Source organism: Cetorhinus maximus, chromosome 29, assembly GCF_964194155.1.
Source record: "Cetorhinus maximus chromosome 29, sCetMax3.hap1.1, whole genome shotgun sequence".
Lineage (NCBI taxonomy): Eukaryota > Metazoa > Chordata > Chondrichthyes > Lamniformes > Cetorhinidae > Cetorhinus > Cetorhinus maximus.
This window is the reverse complement of record NC_135907.1, coordinates 25,035,785-25,048,099: the sequence shown is the minus strand read 5'-3', so window position 1 is coordinate 25,048,099 and position 12,315 is coordinate 25,035,785. Positions and strand designations below refer to the sequence as shown.

General features: G+C 42.6%; 1 protein-coding gene and 1 non-coding gene across 3 annotated transcripts in view; one reads left to right on the top strand and one right to left on the bottom strand.

The window, feature by feature from the left end:
* The window catches only part of LOC144669472 (RNA binding protein fox-1 homolog 1-like), a 304,542-nt gene that overhangs the window by 48,089 nt on the left and 244,138 nt on the right, over positions 1-12,315 (top strand). The window lies entirely within an intron of this gene.
* Positions 12,090-12,194, bottom strand: LOC144669870 (U6 spliceosomal RNA). The gene has a single exon (XR_013573771.1). It is a non-coding gene; the product is annotated as a U6 spliceosomal RNA (small nuclear RNA).

Genomic DNA, 12,315 nt, shown 5'->3' with positions numbered 1-12,315 from the left:
GATAATCCAGGGAACTACAGACCAGTCAGCCTAACCTCAGTGGTGGGGAAACTCGTGGAAGCAATTCTGAGGGACAGAATTAATCTACACTTGGAGAGGCAGGAATTAATCAAGGACAGTCAGCATGCCTTTGTTAAGGGGAGGTCATGTCTGACCAGTTTGATTGAATTTTTTGAAGAGGTGACTAGGTGTGCAGATGAGGGCAATGCATTTGACATAATCTACTTGGACTTCAAGGCTTTTGATAAGGTCCCGCATGGGAGACTGATAACCCATGGGACCCAAGGCAATTTGGCAAATTGGATCCAGAATTGGCTGAGTGGCAGGAAGCAGAGGGTGATGGTTGAGGGGTGTTTTTGTGACTGGATCCTGGGTCCAGTGGGGTTCCACAGGGATTGGTGTTGGGTCCCTTGCTGTTTGTGGTATACATAAACTATTTAGACTTGAATGTAGGAGGGTTGATCAGTAAGTTTGCGGATAACATGAAAATTGGTGGGGTGGTAAGGAGGATAGCCTTAGATTACAGGAGGATATAGACGGGCTGATCAGTGGCAAATGGAATTTAATCCGGATAAGTGTGAGGTGATGCACTTGGGCAGGACAAACAAGGCACGGGAATACACGATGAATGGTAGGACCCTGGGAAGTACTCAGGACCAGAGGGACCTTAAGGTAGTGGGACAGGTAGATAAGGCGGTTAAGAAGGCATGTGGGATACTTGACTTTATTAGCCGAGGCATAGAATATAAGAGCAGGGAGGTTATACAGGAACTGTATAAAACGTTGGTTAGGCCACAGCTAGAGTATTGTGCGCAGTTCTGGAATCCGCATTATAGGAAGGATGTGATTGCACTAGAGAGAGTGCAGAAGAGATTCACCAGGATGTTGCCTGGACTGGAGAGTTTTAGTTATGAGGAGAGATTGGATAGACTGGGGTTATTTTCCCTGGAGCAGAGGAGATTGAGGGGGGACATGATTGAGGTGTATAAAATTATGAGGGGTATAGATAGGGTAGACAGGAAGGAATTTTTCCCCTTAGTGGAGGGATCAATAACCAGGGGGCATAGATTTAAGGTAAGGGGCAGGAGGTTTAGAGGGGATGTGAGGAAGAAATACTTCACCCAGAGGGTGGTTGGAATCTGGAACTCACTGCCTGAAAGGATGGTAGAGGCAGAAACCCTCATAACATTTAAGAAGTGTTTGGATGTGCACTTGCGATGCAATGGCACACAAGGCTATGAGCCTAGTGCTGGAAAATGGGATTAGAATAGTTAGGTACTTGTTTGACCGGCGCAAACTCGATGGGCCAAAGGGCCTTTTCCTGTGCTGTAGACCTCTATGACTCTCTGACCCTGAGATGTGTAAAGCATACATTTTTGGTAGGAAGTATGAGGAGCAGCAATTGTACCAAATGGTACAATTTTAAAGGGGTGCAGGAACAGATACCTGAGGGTATATGTACATAAATCTTTGAGGGTGGCAGGACAATAGCGAAGCCTTTTTTTAATGAAAAATGTAGAGGATCCTTGGCTTTATTAATAGGGGAATAGAGCATAAAAGCAAGCAAGTTATGCTAAACCTTTGTTAAGCTCTGGTTAGGCCTCAGCTGCAACATTGTGTTCAATTCTGAGGCACCATGCTTCCATCACCCTTTCGGGCAGTATGTTCCAGATTGTAATAACTTTCTAATTGGAAAAAAATCTCATCGCCGCATTTCTTGTGCCAGTTGCCTTAAGTCTGTACCCCCTGGTTACAAACCTCCTGCCAGTGGAAAGTTTCTCACTTGTGTACTCTGATCAAACCCCACATAAATTTAAATTTGTGTCAAAACAAATTTCCAGTCTACTGAAAGGTTTGGTTTTGAAATAAATATGTTTTAGACCTAATATAGAAAATTTGCTTTAACATGTAGGAATCTATTTTATACATTTAAGGAAACGATTATTTTTTCACAATTTTCCTGTGAATGGGATTTTAGTAACTTTGTACTGAGTGTCGACTGATCCAAACCAGAAGTATGCAATACGTTGGACACAAAGTTACTGTGGATTTTCAAGAAACCAAGAATTCCTTATGAAACATATTTGCTTTGTGTAGCGAGTTAGATGGCAGCCATATGTCCTCCCTGGAGCCCGCCCATGCCTCAAACAGCTGTGTTTGTTTTTCATTTTTAAAACTTAAAAATGTAGCCCTAGATCACATTAAGTGCAGAAAAACGCATTGCTGCAAGTTTTTTTTTCTATTGCAGTAGCTTAGTTTCCAGTTTAAAAAGTAAAGTTCGTTATGTTATAAAAATGTTACTATATACAAGGCAATTCCTGTGAATCAGGCTTTCCATTCATTCTGTTTGCATTCCTGTAGACAAAGTAGTTATTAATGGTAGTGGTTCTCTACTGTAGTTGCCTCTAACCCCAGCCCTCACCATATGGTATAACTTTTCTCTCCACAGATGCTGCATGACTTGCTGAGTATTTCCATATTTTCTGTTTTTATATCTATATTGGGTTATTATTTTTCATCTTTTCAATGATCCGAATGAAGGTGTTGGAAAATTATATGAAAATTCTTGGGTGACAGATTTTGAGAGGTGTAAGTACCTTAGGCGACGGATCTCAATATGATGAAAGTATGGGCCTCTATCTGAGAAGGACCTGGGGATTACTGGAGATATGTCCATCACCCATGCCACTAGAGTATTGCAATAGTTAGGATGTATAGCCAGGAAATTTAAAGTAAAAAACAACTTGCATTTAAACGACCGAGTTTTACAGCTGATGAAATAGTTTTAAAGTGTAGTCACTGTTGTAATGTAGGAAACAGGGTAGCCAAATTGCTCACAGCAAGCTCCCACAAACAGCAATGTAATGATGACCAATTAATTGTAAAATTAATTGAAGGATAAGTATTGGCCAGGACACTGGGGATAACTCCCCTGCGCTTCTTCAGAATTGTGCCACGGAATCTTTTACATCCATCAAGGCCAGGCGTGATCTCGGTCTAATATCTCATCAGAATGTTGATGCCTCTGACAGTGCAATAATTCCTCAGTCCTGTGCTGGAGTGTCAGCCTTGATTTTTGTACTGAAATCCTGGAGAGGGACATGAACCCACAACCATTTGACTCAGAGATGAGTACGCTACCCACTGAGCCACGGCTGACACTGTAATGAGAGATGTATTATCCTTTCTTTGTATAAAGTCTTGACCAGATCACATCTGCAACACTGTGTCCAGTTTTAGTCCTCTTACATAGTGAATGTTATAGAAATTCTAGGAGAGGTTCAGAAGAGGGCCATTAAAATGATATCCAGTTTGAAGGCCTTCGGTTTTCAGAATAGGCTGAGAGAACTTAGAATTCTTTTTTACTTACAAAAGCATGGACTTTGAGAAGATTTGATTGAGGTTGTATTCCCTGGAATTTAGAAGATTGAGGGATGATTTGATTGAAGTGTTCAAGGTATGAAGGGAAACAATTTCTCCTGATCTAGGACTTGGGAGCATAATCAAAAAATTAGAGAGTTGGACCTTTTTTAGGAGTGAAATTAGGAAGCACATGATCACACAGGGTGGGAGAAGTTTGGAATCTCATCTGCAAATGGCAATTGATGCTAGATCAATTGTTAATTTTAAATCTGAGATTGATAGATTTTTGTTAGCCTAAAGGTATTTAGGGATATGAGAGGTGATCTTATTGAAACATATAGATTCTGAAGGGGCTTGACAGGGTAGATGCTGAGAGAATATTTCTTCCTCACCCATCCCAGGGGAATCTAGAACTAGGGGGCACAGTTTCAAAATAAGGGTTCTCCAATTTAAGACATAGATGAGGAGGAATTATTTCCCAAGGGCACCATCAATCTTCGGAATTCTCTATCCCAGAACAGTGGAGGCTGGGCCATTGAAATATTCAAAGCTGAATTGGGCAGATTTTTGATCTACAAGAGAGTCATGGGCTATGGGGAGCAGGCAGGAAAGTGGAGTTCTTTTTGATTCCTTCATGGGACTGTGCGTTGTTAACTAGGCCAGCATTTTTTATTGCCCATTCCTAATTGCCCTTGAGAAGGTGGTGGTGAGCTGCCTTCTTGACCCGCTGCGGTCCATGTGGTGTAGGTACACCCACAGTGCTGTTAGGGAGGGAGTTCCAGGATTTTGACCTAGCGACAGTGAAGGAATGGCAATATGGTTCCAAGACAGGAAGGTGTATGGCTTGGAGGGGAAATTGCAGGTGGTGGTGTTCCAATTCTGCCCTTGTCCTTCTAGGTGGTAAAGGTCATGGGTTTGGAAGATGCCATTCAGGGAGCCTTGGTGAGTTGCTGCAGTGCATCTTGTAGATGGTACACACTGCTGCTACTGTGTGTTGGTGGTGGAGGGCATGGATGTTGGAGGTGGTGGATGGGGTGCCAATCGAGTGGGTTGCTTTGTCCTGGATGGTTTCAAGCTTCTTGAGTGTTGGTGGAGTTGCACTCATCCAGGCAAGTGGAGAGTATCTATCACGCTCCTGACTTGTGCCTTGTAGATGGTGGACAGGCTTTGGGGAGTCAGGAGGTGAATTAGTCTCTGCTGAATTCCTAGCCTGCAACCGGCTCTTGTAGCCACAGTATTTATATGGCTGGTCCAGTTCAATTTCTGGTCAATGGTGACCCCCAGGATGTTGATAGTGGGGGATTCAGCGATGGTAATGCCATTGAAATTCATGGGGAGGTAGTTGGATTCTCTCTTGTTGGAGATGGTCATTGCTTGGCACTTGTGTGGCACAAATGTTACTTGCCACTTATCACCCTATCCTGAATGTTGTCCAGGTCTTGCTGACTATGGGCACAGACTGCTTCATATGAGGAGTCATGAATAGTGCTGAACACTGTGAGATCATCAGCGAACACCCTTGCTTCTGACCTTATGATGGAGGGAAGGTCATTGATGAAGCAGCTGAAGATGGTTGGGCTGGGGCACTACCCTGAGGAACTCCCGCAGTAATATCCTGGAACTGGGATGATTGATCTACAACAACCACAACCATCTTCCTTTGTGCTAGGTATGACTCCAACCAGCGGAGAGTTTTCCCCCTGATTCCCATTGACTTTTGCTAGAGCTTCTAGATGCCACACTTGATCAAATGCTGCCTTAATGTCAAGGGCAGTCACTCTCACCTCACCCCTGGAGTTCAGCTCTTTTGTCCATGTTTGAACCAAGGCTGCAATGAGGTCAGTCGCTGACTGGCCCTGGCGGAACCCAACTGGGCATCAGTAAGTAAGTTATTGCTGAGAGAGTGCCGCTTGATAGCATTGTCGATGACCCCTTCCATTGATTTACTGATGATCGAGGGTAGACTGATGGAGCATTAATTGGCTGGGTTGGATTTGACTTGCTTTTCGTGGATAGGACATACCTGGGACAGTTTTCCACATTGCCGGGTGGATGCCAGTGTTTTAGTTGGACTGGAACAGCTTGCTTAAGGGCAAAACTAGTTCTGGAGCACAAGTTTTTCAGCATTAATGCTGGAATATTGTCAGAGGCCATAGCTTTTGCAGTATCCAGTGTCTTCAGCTGTTTCTTGATATCACATGGAGCGAATCAAAGTGGCTGAACAAGAACATCTGTGATACTGGGGATCTCCGGAGGAGGCCAAGATGGATCATCCACCTGCGTTTCTGGCTGAAGATTGTTGCAAACACTTCAGCCTTATCTTTTGCATTGATGTGCTGGGCTCCCCTGTCATTGAGGATGGGGATATTTGTCGAGCCACCGCCTCCAGTGAGTTGTTTATTTGTCCACCGTCATTCGCGACTGGATGTGGCAGGACTGCAGAGCTTAGATCTGATCCATTGGTTGTGGGATCACTTAGCCCTGTCTATCACTTGTTGCTTTCGTTCTTTGGTATGCAAGTAGTCCTGTGCTGTAACTTCACCAGGTTGGCGCCTCATTTTTAGGTATGCCTGGTGCTGCTCCTGGCATGCCCTCCTGCACTCTTCATTGAACCAAGGTTGATCCCCCAGTTTGATGATAGTGATAGGGTGAGGGATATGCTGGGCTATGAGGTCACAGATATGGATGAACACAATTCTGCTGCTGCTGATGGCCCACAGTGCCTCATGGTTACCTAGTCTTGAGTTGCTAGATCGGTTCGAAATCTATCCCATTTAGCACGGTGGTAGTGCCACGCAGCATGATGGAGAGATCCTCAATGTGAAGATGGGACATTGTCTCCACAAGGACTGTGTGGTGATCACTCCTACAAATACTGTCATGGACAGATGCATTTGCGACAGGTCGATAGGTGAGGACAAGGTCAGCATGTTTTATTCCTCTTGTTGGCTCCTTTACCACCTGCAGCAGACCCAATTCAGCAGCCGTGTCTTTTAGGATTTGGCCAGCTTGGTCAGTAGTGGTGCTACCTACCCAGGATGCATTCTGTGCCCTTGCCACCCTCAGTGCTTCCTCAAAGTGGTGTTCAATATGGAGGAATACTGACTCATCAGCTGAGAGGGGGGGCGGGGAGGCGGTGCGATTTGTGGTAATTAGGAGATTTCCTTGCCCGTGTTTGACCTAATGCCATGAGACTTCATGGGGTCCAGAGCCAATGTTGAGGACTCGCTGGGCAACTCCTAGGGCAACTCCCTCCTGACTGTACACCACTATGCCACCACCTCTGGTGTGACTGGACGTGCCCAGGGATGGTGATGGTGGTGTCAGGGAAATTGTCTGTAAAGTATGATTCTGTGAGGATGACTGTCAGGCTGTTGCTTGACTCATCTGTAGGACAGCTCTCCAAATTTTGGCACAAGCTCCCAGATGTTAGTAAGGAGGACTTTTTGGGGTCGACATGGCTGAGTTTGCCGTTGTCATTTCCTGTACTCAGGTCGATGCTGGGTGGATTATCCGGTTTCATTTTTATTGACTTTTTAGTGGTTTGATACAACTGAGTGGCTTGCTAGGCCATTTCAGAGGGCAGTTAAGAGTCAACCACATTGCTGTGGTTCTGGAGTCACCTAGGCCAGACCAGGTAAGGACAGCAGATTCCTTTCCCTAAAGGACCTTAGTGAACCAGATGAGTTTTTACAACAATTGACAATAGTTTCATGATCTCTATTACTGAGTCTAGCTTTTTAATTCCAGATTTATTAACTGAATTTAAATTCCACCAGTTGTCATGGTGGGATTCGAAACTGTATCCCAGAGCATTAGCCTGAGCCTCTGGATTACTAGTCTGATGACAAGACCACAATTAGATCAGCCATGATCTTATTGAATGGTGGAGCAGGCTCGAGGGTCAATTTCTCCTATTTCTTATGTTCTTATGATATGGAGCAAGGCAGGTATACAGAGTTAGGTTGCAGATCAGCAATGATCTCACTGAACAGGCTTGAGGGGCAAAATGACCTACTCCTGTTCCATTGTTCCTAAGTCTTCAAAATAATGGAAGGATTAGATCCATCAATCAAAGTGGATGGGTTTTTTCAAGCTAGATAAGCTGAAGAGCACAAGGAGACACAAGTATGTTGCTATATTAAATAGAAGAAGTGCTTTATTTCACAGAGAATCTTCAGCCTCTGGAATATGTTGTTGGCATGTTATGAGAAACGGATGTTTATAAAAATATTTTTGGGGAATATTGTTATTCTGTGAAAAAGGCTGTGCATGTGTATAATTGAATTAAGATGGGCAGAGATTAATAGGAGACAGGCTGTCTGGGAGGGAAGGGGCGATTAAAACATGAAAGGATAGAGGTGCTAGGTTTGAGGTACAAGTGAATAGAGTAGATCTAACATTTGCACTTTTAGATAGGTGGAGAATTTGTTTGAATATCAAAGGGAAGTCCGAGGTGGCAAGAAACATGTTTGCATCTTGCAGGAGTTCCATAGGTAAATAGAAGTGGGGATATTATATTTCATTGACTCGAAAACAAAGACAAGATGGAAACATGAAAGATCTTATATTTGGAAGGGTTTGAGTTTCAAAGAGGTGTGAGAACAATGGAACCTGAGATGAAAGGGAAAAATGGTATTTTAGAGTTAGTGTGGAGAGCTGTTTGAGCTGCAGTGGCTTGAGCTGGAACTAAGCTGTAGCGCTGGAGTTGTGGGCTGGGAGAGGATGCAGTTTGAATCAACCATCCAGTCAAGCCAGAAAAATCTTGGGCTGCAAAAAGCAGTTTTATTCTGAAATTTGGATTTTCACAGCGGAGTGGAAGAGAGTTACAGGTCCTATGGCATGCCTTTATTGAAGCTGCAGCAGTTTGCCTTGGGTAATATTATTGGACTTTTATAGTTAAACACCTATAAGGGAATGTTGCCTGGAAGTTGTTTACTTGTGGGTCTGACCAAAAAGAGTGTCTTTTTGGGGAATGTTTTGTAAGACTAAGTTTAACTGTGTAACTGTAATCTTGTATTTAAGTTTTCTTTTATTCTTATTAATAAGTTTTAAAATCCCAAAAGTGTAACTGGACTACTTGCTGCTGAGATCAGTGCAACTTCTCGTTTTCAGAATGCAAAAAAGGGGTATATTCGTAAGCCAAGTTTTCCTCTGGGATTTGGTTTGCACTGCAATTAATATCAGCTGTGGTCATAACAACATGTTGTGAGTGTGTTCCCTGCAAACATTCAGAGTGAGCCAGACCAACTTCTGAGTGGCTAGCATATCCACATATAGAGGTATATGGGGAATTGAAGCTTTTGTCACCCATTCACTGTGGCCCTCTGGAGCTTATTAGATTGATTTCAGAGGTTGCAAAGGAATTTGAGAAAAGCAGCACCTACCCATGGTTCTTTGTTTCTGAGTTAGATGGGCAATTTTTTTTCTATCTACTATCCAGTGACCTCGAACAGAAAGTACTTCTGGCAAGTAAGGTATTGGATGCTTGACTGTGCTGTTGTCACTGTCCATTAACTTGCCACATTATATTGTTCAACTTTGTACATGATTAATGGCTGCTGGGACATATAGGGCTCCTTCAGCCTATAAAACTGTACCACGGCACGAATCCTTGCAATAAATTAAATTAAATTTATAGGCTATATGCTAATAAAGGGATTTGGTAACAGAGCATACAAGTGAGATTTGGGGTACTCCTTGTGTGAAGGATGGACACCAATGTGGACTGGTTGTGCCAAACAACAACTTGTGCCTCTTTAATATAACATCTTAAGGTGCTTCACAAAAGTGTTTTAAATCAAAATTTGACATTGAGCCACATTAGACCAGATTACCAAAAACTTGGTCAAAGAGGTAGGTTTTAAAGAGCTTCTTAAAGAGGAGAGAAGGGCAGTGAGAGAGACATTAGGTGTAGGGAGGGTATTTTGGAGCTTAGGCCTTAACAACTGAAGGCACAGCCACCAACGGTGTAAAGATTAAAATCGAAGAATGCTCAAGAAGCCAGAATTAGAGGAGTGCAGATATCTTGGAGGGTTGTGCGGCTGGAGGTGATTACAGAGCTGGGGAGGAGCGAGGCTATGGAACATTTGAAAGTGAGGATGAAGTTTTTAAAATCAAGCTATGGCTTAACCGGGATTCAGTGTCGTCAAGCGAGCACACAGATGATGAATGAATGGGAGTTGGTGAGAGTTGGGACATGGGTGGCAGAGTTTTGGATGACCGCCAGTTTGCAGAGAGTAGAATGTGGGCTGCCAGCCAGGAGTGCATTGGGATAGTCAACTCTAGGGGTAACAAGGCATGGATGAGGGCCTCAGCAGAAGATGATGCAAAGCAGGGGTGGAGTCAGATGACGGAAACAGCTTGTTTTGTGTTGTGACATGTTAAAAAAAGGACAGTTTACAAGACATTTGAGATCCTTTGTAAAGGCTGTCTTTATAGATGGCTTTTAACTTGTTAGTCAACTGAAAAAAGTGTTAAATTTGTTTAGAAATTGCATGGCCTTCATTTGTTTGGATTAACACAGTTTCTCATGGAAAGCTTGTATGCTCTTCAAGCCAGTATGCCACTGGCAATGTTCCATTACCCCTGTGTTATGAAATCCTTGTGGGGTCATGGGATAAATGTTTTCTCTTGCTAACCCTAGTGCTGTCTTATTTATAAGATTATATCTGTTTGCAGATTTGGTAGCATTTAAGAAAAAAAAAGGACTTTGTCTCAACCTCGTGGTCCGTCTTGTGAGTTGGACTATGTTAGCCTCTCACAGCTAAATTCAGCCACTGTGCACAAATATTCTTTTGTGAACTAAAGAGCCTCCAGAAGGTTGTTTGCTACAGAGGTATGAAATGTTCATTAGTATTTAAAGAGTGAATTATGGTTTTGAGAGCTTCTGAGTCACTTCATTTAATTGATTCCAGATGTTCCCAGAATAGAGTCAAAGCACAAAGATTGTCAGTGTTTAAGCTTAGCTCAGAGGCCTTTTCACTTCCTGTGCTGAGTTAGATCAAATGTCCCCAATTATACCCGTGCCTTAGGCTAAAGCAACAAGCAGCAATATCCAGATCACAAGGATTTCTATATTGTGCTATCTCATCTCAAATTAAAGTAATATTGCTCATGAGAGGCAAGCAGAGAAACTGCATTTGCATTTTACCTGCTAAAATGTGGACTAGACATACTGTTATGTTCTCAATATTTAATAGCTTTGCCAGTAATCATTTCCTAGGCCACTTTGAAGCTTTACATTTGGGATTTCTGAGATTATCAGGGTATAACTTTTTGTTGGGAGAGATACAGTTTATTTATCTGATCTGTCAGAATATAGGTGGGGGCTGAGTTTCATTTCTAGTTTTTCTTTCTCCTTTCCCAGCAAGGCTTTCTGGTTATCTGCCAGCATTTCACTAAATCACTTGTGTTGTGCTTGAATGTAGCGTTCTTGTTTTATATTCATGTTGTTTTCTTTCTTGCCTTCGTTTTTCCTTTCTGCCCTCATTTCTCATCTCTTCCCCTCTCCCTGTTCCTTTAATGATCAAGATTTACTGGACACTATAAATTAGCATTGTAGGCTATAAGGAAAAACTAAAGCAATACATTGAATTGCGTTATTTAAAAAATAACTTTTGGCACTCAAAGTTTTCTCCTTAAAGAGAAAACATTCAGATGTTATGAAATGAGCAGCTGTGTTGGTGAGTGTGGTGTACATTGCTCATTTATTACACATTGGACTTTGGGGAAAAAAAGTCTATTTTGGGCGTCTGAGATATGTCCAGCTGTACAGACTCTCACTACAAAGCTGGATGGTTATCATTTCTGAGAATAGGACTATCCAAAGAACAGTTTCTTGCAGCACCATGGATACCTTGGTTAATTGAGAGTTACAAGAGGTGTTTGCTACTTTCTACCAGTACTTTTTTCTTGTCATAGATCAGAGGAGAAGTCAACTTAGTGACTTCAATGAAAGAGAGAGAGATTGGCATGGCAATGTAAAGCATAGATTTTCAAACGGGGTGTACCTGGACCTTCGAGGATCTGTAAGGGGATGAGTAGATTTTAGTTGACCAGGCCAGATGTTTTTTTGTAGCTCTTGACTTAATTATTAATAAAGCATTTCTGTAACTGTAATACTATTGTTTCTTGGTCACAAATGATGAAATTACAAAAAAGGTCAGGAAAAAGACCAGCTCATCAAACCTCCCCCATCCTGACCATCCACAAACCATCAATCACGCTTCCCGCCCCCAAAGTCATGCGATTTTTTTGAGAGAGCCCAAAATAGGACAAAATGCTGTCAATTTAGGTTCTCTCTGATGCCCCCTAAAAGCAGTCAAGCAAGTATTAGGAGGGCACAATATTACTGGCCTCAAATTAAAACAGTAGTGTGAATAATCTACAGCATTATCATCTAAGATTTGGGACGGATTTTATGACTAGTGACCAGTGGTCATTACAAACTTAGTACACCATTAAAAACCCAGTTACCCCCTCATTCAACAAGGTGCAACTTTTTCAAGGATTTTTACAGAGAGACTAGGAGCATAAGAGTAAAGGTTTTTGCCAGTTTAGTGATTTCTAAATTGATTGCAGTCAGGGAAACTGCAACAGTGCACCCTCTGGAGAAGGGTACAATCACTGACAATGATGTGTATTTCTGTGTTAACTGTCTATTTGCAGACTCCAGAGGTTGCAGTCAGTTTCAGAGGAGCAATGATGGAGATGTTTTGAAAGTCTAATATATGGAACGCTTCACGAATTTGCGTGTCATCCTTGTGCAGGGGCCATGCTAATCTTCTCTGTGTCATTCCAATTTTAGTATATGTGCTGCCGAAGCGGCAATGATGGAGATACTCTTTCGAGTTATCAACAGTCACAGATTGCAACTCTTTTGAGTACAATCACAGTTCTTGGTTTTCCGGGAGTGGGACATGAACCCACAACCCTCTGATTCAAAGGCGA